At 52.7% G+C, this 9,183-nt stretch overlaps 1 long non-coding RNA gene across 1 annotated transcript; it reads left to right on the plus strand.

Moving 5' to 3' along the window:
* Positions 1-275: 275 nt before the first annotated feature.
* On the plus strand, positions 276-2,623 carry LOC311626619. Its single transcript, XR_014795737.1, has 2 exons — positions 276-995; positions 1,693-2,623. It is a non-coding gene; the product is annotated as an uncharacterized lncRNA (long non-coding RNA).
* The last annotated feature ends 6,560 nt before the right edge of the window (positions 2,624-9,183 follow it).

A 9,183-nucleotide genomic window follows, 5' to 3' on the forward strand; every position in this document is an offset into this window, starting at 1 on the left:
GGAAGTCCTTTCTGTGCACGTATTGCCTTGTGCTTACATTTCCCTGGGAGGTGTCATGATCATTCTCAGTTTTCAGAGGCTCAGAGCAGGTAAGGAACTAGTTCAGCTGCCAACTGGCAGGGGTGACTCACAAACAGCTTTTGTTTGTTTGTTTATTGATTTCAGAAAGGAAGAGGAGAGAAACACCAATGATGAGAGGCGATCATTGACTGGCTGCCTCCTGCACGCCCCTACTGGGGATCCAGCCTGTACGTGCCCTTGACTGGAATCAGGGACCCTTCAGTCTGAAGGCCGACGCTCTATCCACTGAGCCAAACTGGCTGGGGCACAAACAGCTTTATTTCCATCTAAAGCCGGTGCCAGTCACGGTCCGCTGGCCTCCTCGCTCCCACTGGGAGGGTCTGCTTCCTGCGGGCGCTGAGGTGGCCTAGCTCCGTTCCCACGATTCCCGCGTGGAACTTGGAATGTGCTTTTGCTTAGGAACAGCACGAGAAAGGGCCCTTTGGCCCCTGCGGTTACTGATTGGCGAAGCCGCCCTCTGTGACCTGGCCTGGGGTTCTGACCACACTCGATCGTGTGACTTCCCGGGAAGAAAACACAGCCTGAGTTCTAAATAGCAAATTCCAAACCCTCTGTGGGTATACAGCTTATTTGTGCGCAAGGGAGTGTCTGCCTGTACACGGTTTCATTTTGTATGACAAGAGGAGTTAGTTAGCTGGGCTCCTGCACGTTCCTGTTTGGGTGGCTGGTTTAAAACAGCAGAGAAGCAGTGGCATGCTCCCAGGGCGCCGGCCTTCACAGAGCATCACCGATCTGAATTGCTGGCTCTCCTTCAGGAGTCTGTGACTGTGGCCCCAGCCGGCCTGGCTCACTGGGCAGCGTCGGCCTGCGGGCTGCAGGGCCCCAGGGGAGTGAGGTAGTGCAGTGAGTAAAGACTGGATGGGGAGAGAGATGATGTGGACCGGTTCTGCCCTTCACTGGCGGGGTGACCTTGGGTGAGTCACTTTACTTCTTCAGGCATGGCCTCCAATCTGTAAATAAGGGGTTACAGTAGAGGATCCCCAACTTACCTTCCTGCTCTCAGTCTGTGCAGCACAGAAGCCCCCGGTGCAGAATGACGAACGAGGGTCTGCTCCAGAACTGTTTCTGCCTTTTCCTTCCCTGGCACTTTTTAGACAGCTTTCCGTTGTCTCTTTAAGCCACGCAGAGGGAAAAAGGGGGAGTCAGGCTCTTTCACATTAAATGGGCCGTTTAATGATGGATGAGCAGAGACCGCGATGGCCCTTTTCCTCAGGTTGGACGTTTGGCCAATAGATCAGCAGGCCCAGGCATCTGAGTGACAGCCCGCACTGAGAAGGGCGGGACTTGGCTCCCGGGCCCCTCCAGCTGTGGAGCCTGAAAGGGAAGCGATGGGGGATGTCTGTCTTTCACTTCCCGGGAAGCTGAGCGCGGCCAACCGCGCCACTCGGGCCGCCGCTAAATGAAGCCTTTTTCCTTGGCCGTCTCGCCGGCCGCAGCCTTCCCTCTGGCACCCCCGCCCCCTTGGACCTGAGCCTAATGCGAAGCCTGGGCTCCTCCGATCAGCCTGGGAAAGATCCATTTCGTAACGGTGCGAGGGCTCAATGCGTCCTTTTACTTTTTGAAAGCTGGGTCTGATTTGTCTGCTCGCTTGCTTTATCCTATCTCTCACAGCAGACACTGACAACAGACGCTCCCAGGAAAACAAAAACAGAGGCAGAAATGAAGGCTCAGAAAAATAGAAATAGAAAATCAAGATGGAGTAAAAGAGGAAAAGAAGAGCACCGATGTGTGAACTCTGAAGGTCAAAGAGCTGCTGTGGCTGAAATTCATATTTAGCTAACCACAGTTTTCCCAGCATCAAAGCAAGGACGGGCTACACAGAGAGCTGCTGCTTCTCATGTCACTCAGGGAACGCCCTCTTGTCCATTCATGTAAAACACTGAGTAAAAGTTCCTCAGTGCCAGGCACGGCCCCAGGTCATCAGAGATGAAAGGGCTGTGCTAACCCAGGAGCTCAGCATCTGAGGCAGTGGTGGTGGTGGTGGTGGTGGTGGTGGTGGTGGGGGGGGGGGGGGGAATGCTTGAGGAATGCTGTTTGTGTACCCAACTACATGTCACCCACTATGCATTTTGTTTAAATTCGGGTAGACATGGCTGTCTCTTTTGCACAGACACAAAAACAGACCCAAAGAGCCTGTTCCCACAGCTGGTAAATACGGATGCTGGGGTTCAAATCAGAGCCACTGTTGGTCTCCATAACGCCCATTATCCCCCTTCTCTTTCCCAACAGAACCTCAACTGTGTTTAGTTGTTTACCTAAAAAAAAAAAAAAAAAAAAAAAAAAAAAAAAAAAATCGCCTTCTGCACACTTTGGGGTGGATAGGAAGATGGATCTGTCTAACCAATCACAATCCCTTCGGCTTGGCCGGGGCTGATTTAAGAGCCAGGGCATTTAGATCAATCAATGTATGGCATTCTCATGGTGACTATCTTAGGTGTAGGAAAAATAAGTGGGCATACTAAAACTGAAGAGAACAGCATATATTCCGCGTTGGGGGCTACATTACTCTTTCTTGCTTCTTGGAAATAAACTAGTAGGTGCATTGCTTTTTTGTGACTGTGGGGGAAGCCCCTGCTTCTGAGGGAGTGTTGAGACACCAGACAGCAGTGGGGTACACTTCCCCAGACACAAATGCAGACCCCCCTGCCCTAGTGCGATTGCACAGGGACAGGGCACCATCCCCAACAAGACTGCTACTCAGATGCCAGCTGCAAGTGTGGACTCAGCCAGAAGGCCTTATGACAACTGGCCACAAATCTCCAATGTTCCTACAACCCCCTCAGGTTCCATGCCTGGTTAAAGTGACTGATCAAACCCAGGAAAGCCTTATTATCCTTACAATTCTAATATCGAGGATACAGATCAGGACCCTCATGAAGCACTGTGTCCTCTCCCGGGGAACTAGGGGGCCCTGACAGTGTGGAGGGCTGAGCTGCTCCCCGAGGGGTGGGGTGGGGGTGGGGGAGTCAGACTCTGAGTGGAGGGAGGCTCCACCCTCCCAGCGCAGCAGTGTGTTCAGCCAGGAAGCTCTGCTGAACTTGAACTTTGGCATCAAGGTTTTTATTGGAATTTTATTGACTAGGCAGCCAATAAACCTTGATTAAATCTTGGCCACATGATTGCAAACTCAGTTTCCAGCTCTCCTCCCCTTCCCGGAGGTGGAGCTGCCTCAGAACTCCAGCCTCTAATCACACGCTCCGTCTTCCCGGTGACCAGCAGCATCCTGGGCCATCTCAGCAACATCAGCTCAGGGGTGACTCACGGGCCAGTGAAAAACAGACCCTGCCCTCCCTCAGAAAGGGTTTTGGAAGCTTTGTGTCCAAACCAGAACTGGGACAGAGGCCAGGTGTGGTCTTTACTCTCCACCCTGACCTTCAGACTAACATGGAGGAAAGCATTGATGGGAGCGCAGGACAGAGCGAGGCTGGAGGCCTGCTTACACTGCTCCGAGCCCCCACACTGGACCCCAAAGGAAGGCTTTTTCTGTGGATCTTTTTCATAAACAAACAAACAAAAAAACTTTCCCCGAAGCTCTTAGCAGATTTTCCCCATTGGTTAGAATTGTACCACATGCCCACATCTAAACCAGCCACTAGCAAGAGTGATGGAAGTCCGGTGCTTGGCTTAGAGCGATCAAGGTCTGTGCCTCTGGAGAGGACCACCTTCCCGGACCGCATGCCCCGTGGAGGCTGCATCCTATTCAAGCTCAGGGCTTGCTGTGTAGTCAGCCAGGACTGCCATAACCTACTACCACAGACAGGTGGGCTTAAACAACAGCACCTTATTGTTCACAGTTCTGGAGGCAGAAATCCAAGGTTCTGGCTAAGGACTCGCTTCTTTGGCTTGCAGACAGCATCCTTCTCATTCTGACCTCACCTGGTCTCTCCTAGTGCGCTGTGGAGTTAGGAAGAGGGAGAGAAAGAAGGAAAAGGTGAGCTCTCTGGTGTCTCTCATAAGGACACTAATCCTATGGGACTAGGACCCCACCCTTATGATGCCATATAAACCTTAATTACTTCATTAGAGGCTCAATCTCCACAAAGGGCCACACTGGGTGTTAGAATTTTAACATGAATTTTGGGGGTGGAGTAGACACAAAACTTCAGTCCATAACACATGTTATATAGAGTTCGAAAATAAGCCACACCAATCTAGGGTGTTAGAAGTCAAGAAGTGTCCCCTTTGGAAAGATGAGAAAGAGTAGTCATTGGGAAGAGACACAAGCAGCTTCTGGAATACCAATAATTTTCCATTTCTTAATCCGGGATGTGTTCCGTGGGCGTGTTCGTCATTAAGCCGCTGATTATGGTTTGTGCATTTTTCTGTATGGAGATGGTATCCTGCTATTCAAAGTGTGGTCCGTGGCCAAGCAGCACTCACACTACCTGGGAGCTTGTTGGAAATGCAGAATCTCATGTTCCACCTGCTGTGTCAGAAACTGCCTTTTAACAGATTGCTAGACGATGCACTCACACACAAAGCGGGAGACACGATATCACACATTAGTTTAAAAACTGCTTTCGTAGGTGGTAAACAGGGCCCCAGGCCCTGGTCCAGTTGGCTCACTCAGGGCCGGCGGGGCGGGGGATTCTGTGGAGGTGGGGTGTGGTGCCTTTCACACGGATGAATGGGGTGGGGGGACAACTCAGAATCTCCCTCCAGAAACATGGATTGCAAGAATATATGTTTTGCAAGAAGGAACATAAACCGGGATTCTAAACTCCAGTAACACAGACATTTTAGAAACAGTACACTTTATTCCTTTGCTCTGATTTAAGATAAAAATTCTGCTTCTGCTTCCTGCCTACACTTTGAGCACTCTCCACCCGGCTGGGCTCCCCATGCAGGGCTGCGGAGTCCTGAGCGGTGGCAGAAGGAGCAGGCAGAGGGGCTGTCTGCATGTGTCAGGCACCTCCTCCTTTTAAAGCCTCAGGTCAGGGGTAAAGGTCAGCCTGGGCAGTGGTTCACGGGAGCCATGGCTGTGGCCACACAAAGGGCTCATCCACCACCCCCGTGCCCAGGTGAAAGCTCTTGACTATCCCAGGCTTACGTCAGGGAGGTGACACTGAGCGGCCTGGCTCCTGGGCATGTGAGCTGTGCAGCTTCTGAGAGCCCTTGTTTCACTGTCTCAGAATCCTCAATACATTTGCAAAATGGCACACTCCTCACACTGCGTCACCGTGGCACCCTCTTCCGCTGTCAAGGACCCTGGTGATTGCATCGGGCCTCCTGCATGATGTCCGTCTCTGGCAGCTGATCAGGGATCCTGGTTCCCCACCGGCTACGCAACTTAACATGCTCACAGATCTGGGGATTAGGCTGTGGCTGTCTGGGGTGGGAGGCTGGAGGGGACTCACTCTTCTGCCTATAACACCGTTTTGCCTTCTCCCCCGGCCTGAGGTCCCAGCTTATCGTGTCCCTTGGCACACTTTTTAGCCCAGCGGGCTTTTTAAAGCTCCTCCAAACTAACCATCATAGAAATTGATGTAAAAAGAAAGGAGAGAAAAACAGGGGGGAGGGAGGAGACAGAAGAGGCAGCATTTTGATAGCCTCTCAATTTGTGACTTTATAGTTTGCAACTCCCTGCACTACCTCCACTCCACATCTCCTTAGCACATCTGTGCCTCACATATTTGAAGGTCATCAAAAATTTTAAAGTTTAAAAAATAAATTACTAATGAGAAAGTGGCAGGAATTATACCTATTGAGCAGGCACAATAATTCAGGTTCTAGAAAATGCGTTTTAGGAGGAGACATAAGAGAGACCTTGAATAATTGCATCTCCCTCTTCCACTTCTGAATGTGAGATCTGTGCTCTGGGCCAGTGAGTTGCCCAAGACCCTTCCATTTCCTTGGAAAGTCTTCATTCCATCCCTCCTTCCAAGGTCAGGGCCCTGTGTGTTCCTTACCCTGCATCTCCCCTGGCTGGGGTCCAAGCATTGCAAACAAGAACTCTTGGGCAGATTGCTGAAAGAGGATCCTGGCTTGGAAAACGTTGCCAGCTGGTCTCGTACCCACATCTTTTCAGTAAATCTCTCTCAAGCATATGTACACATTCAAATACGCCTTCTGCTGATGGCGACGAGATAATCTCTCCCCATGGAGGCTGGAGGAAATGTGCCGGGCCCTGACACTGCTCTCAGACCTGGGTCTGGCTCTTCAGAGCAAAGGCCCTGTGCCCCGTCGCCAAGCAGTGCACAACTCGGACATTCCGCAGAGGGCAGTGCCCTGGGAGCATGATTCCAACGCGTGCAAGTCCTGCTGGGACGTGCTCACCTCCCCCCCGCCACCTGCTAAGGAGGCTCCACATCAGCCCCGTCCCATCCCCATTTCACTGGTTCTCAGCACCGACCGCTCTGGGAAACGGCCTGCCTGGCTTGTGTACGTGTGATCTCTCTCCCCACAGGGACCTAGGCTCCTGATCTGTTTTGCTCATAGATGTGTCCTCAGTACCGGGGACCGAGATGCTCGGCCCACACTGTCACAGGCCTGTCTGTGGGGAAAGCTTGTCTGTTCTGGACCATCAGCCATTGCACATGCCTTGCCTATGGGGAGTCGGCCCCCTGCCCCTCAGCCGCAGGGCCCTGGGCAGTGAATTCTGACCCACCAGCTTCTCCCTGGGAGTCTGACCTCAGGCTCAGGGAAAGGCTTTGCCAGTAGAGGTCACCCCGCAGGAGACCTGGGCCAGCCCGGGACACAGGGCAGCAGCGGCCTCTGGTGCTGCCAGGGCTGAGACAGCCAGGAGGAAGCCAAGCGGCTGCCTCTGTGGGTGTGCATGGGTGTGCATCGAGGGGAGACGAGCAAGGAGCCACTCACAGCTCAGGGCGGTGGGCGCTCTCTGAGCTGCCGGCTCCATGCTGCTGAGGCCCGGGCAGTCTTCGAAGGCTTCCTGAGGAGGTGCCCTTGAATACAAACTTGAAAAATGAGTGGGAGTTTGCCAGAAGCAAGGAGACTCATGCAAAGGGGTCTGGGTTCAGATCCCATTTCTGCCCCGCGTAACGCAGGCGCTCAGCTTCTTCCTGTTTGGCAGAGCAGTCATGGCCGCCAGGCTTACGCTGCAGGAGTCACAGCATGGAGCAGAGGGGCCGGCTCCTGCATTCGTACGAGGTAGCGCTCATGCCAAGAGCAGGGGACACACATTTCTTGTCCTCCCTCTGTTCTCCTTTTCCTTCCTGTCAGCTTGTCTGGGTTCAGACTCTTCTCCTGACTGAGCTTGCACCTGGACTCTGGCCTGGGGCAACCTAATGGTAAGTCCCATGGCCTTAGCCAGAGCCCTACCTGGGCCCCACCAGCTGGCTCCTGACCAGTAGCCCAGGCGTGCCTGTATCACCTGCACCTGCTTTCCCGACCCACCCCAGGGGCTGGCCAGGCGTGCCCATCCCTGCCTGTCCGGGCTGCCCTCCCCTCTTGCTGCTGCACCTCCAGGCCCCTAAGCAGGCTGTGTCCGAGGAGCAGATTGAAGAGTGAGCACTCAAGTGGCATCCATGGTAAACTTTCAGCTGCCAGCTCTGCTGCTGGAGGAAGTCACCACATTTGTCCCCCGTCCTTCTTGCCGCTGTCTCTCAGGGCTCTGGAAAGAGGAGGCCTGAGCTCATGCCTCAGAAATGCTTTGAAGATGAGAAGCCCTGAGCACTTCCCCAGCAGCCCTCAATTTACTTTTTCAACATTCTCTCCGGGCTGTCAAGCCTTTGTAGTTATTTTTATAAACAGCAATTGCTGGCTGTTCCATTTTTACCCCGGAAAACTCCACCTCCGCTGGAACTGGCTACCACCCTCCAGCAGGCCAGCCATGGGCCGCATTTGCCCTACTTCTCCTGAACACCCCCTTCTCTCCGCGTCCCTTCCACCCCACAGACCCCACTCTCACTGCCTCAGGTATGTGACAATGTCACCCTATCTCCTGTAGCCAAGCCACCCATCTGTCCCCATTGCTCCCCTCCACACACAGAGCCTACCGTCTCCAATGTGGAGCCCAAGTCCTCCAGTCACCTGCCCAGCGTCATCCCTTCCTTGTCCCCCGCCACGCCCCGGGCCCAGGCCGGGAGAGGAGCCGGCTCACAGAGAATGGGGGCGGAGCCTGGTGGTGGGCCTGCCACAGCACGGAGGGGAAAGCAGGTGCCTTGACTGATTAATGTATGTTTTTGGAATAAAATATTTAAATCATGTAAAAATGTATGGGGAATAGTATAATGAGCCACATGGCTTATGGAACTAAACACTATCTTTATATTTATGAATCCTTTTTCCTCCAACTTTGCCCCCTCCCCACACTCAGGGTACAAACATGTATACACACTTTAAAAAATATATATATTTTATTGATTTTTTTTTACAGAGAGAAAGAGTGGGATAGAGAGTTAGAATCATCGATGAGAGAGAAACATCAATCAGCTGCCTCCCGCACACACCCCACTGGGGATGTGCCCGCAACCAAGGTACACGCCCTTGACCGGAATTGAACCTGGGACCCTTCAGTCCACAGGCCAATGCTCTATCCACTGAGCCAAACCGGTTTCAGCATGTATACACACTTTGAATGATGGTCTATTCCAATGGGTTAAATCTGAAAAGGAAGAAACATCCACTGGTGTATACATGTTTGGGGACACTCTGTCTATAGATGATTTTTTTTTGTGGGTCACTGGCTCTCTAGTTTGGCTTGATCTCGTTACTAAAAAATAGTATCAGTCTTACCTTTGGGTAGTGTTTCCCCACATCATGCATTTAATTCTCACAGCCGGTCCATGAGGAAGCTTCTTTGCCAGCAACTTGGCCTACTCAATGGTGTGGAGAACTGATGGGCCCGTGGTTGGCTGTGAGGCATCTGGGCCAGGCTGGGCTCCAGACCGTGGACCCCGGCTCTGACCGCGGCCAGTGCTGCTGTTGGGTTGACATCCGTTCCACGGGTCTCTGCTCTTCCTTGGGACAGTGGGTGTCCAGGGCATGCTCTTCTTGTGGCGAGCAGCAGGGCACAAGAGCAGGGGCAGAAACGTGTGAAGCTTCCTGAGGCTGAGAATCCTGAGAAGAATTATATCTACCAAAATGGACTCCTCATGGCTGACTGGGCCCAAACGCACCACCAGAGTCTGGCAGCTATTGCTC

Source organism: Pipistrellus hanaki (assembly GCF_964339955.1).
Source record: "Pipistrellus hanaki genome assembly, chromosome: 8".
NCBI lineage: Eukaryota > Metazoa > Chordata > Mammalia > Chiroptera > Vespertilionidae > Pipistrellus > Pipistrellus hanaki.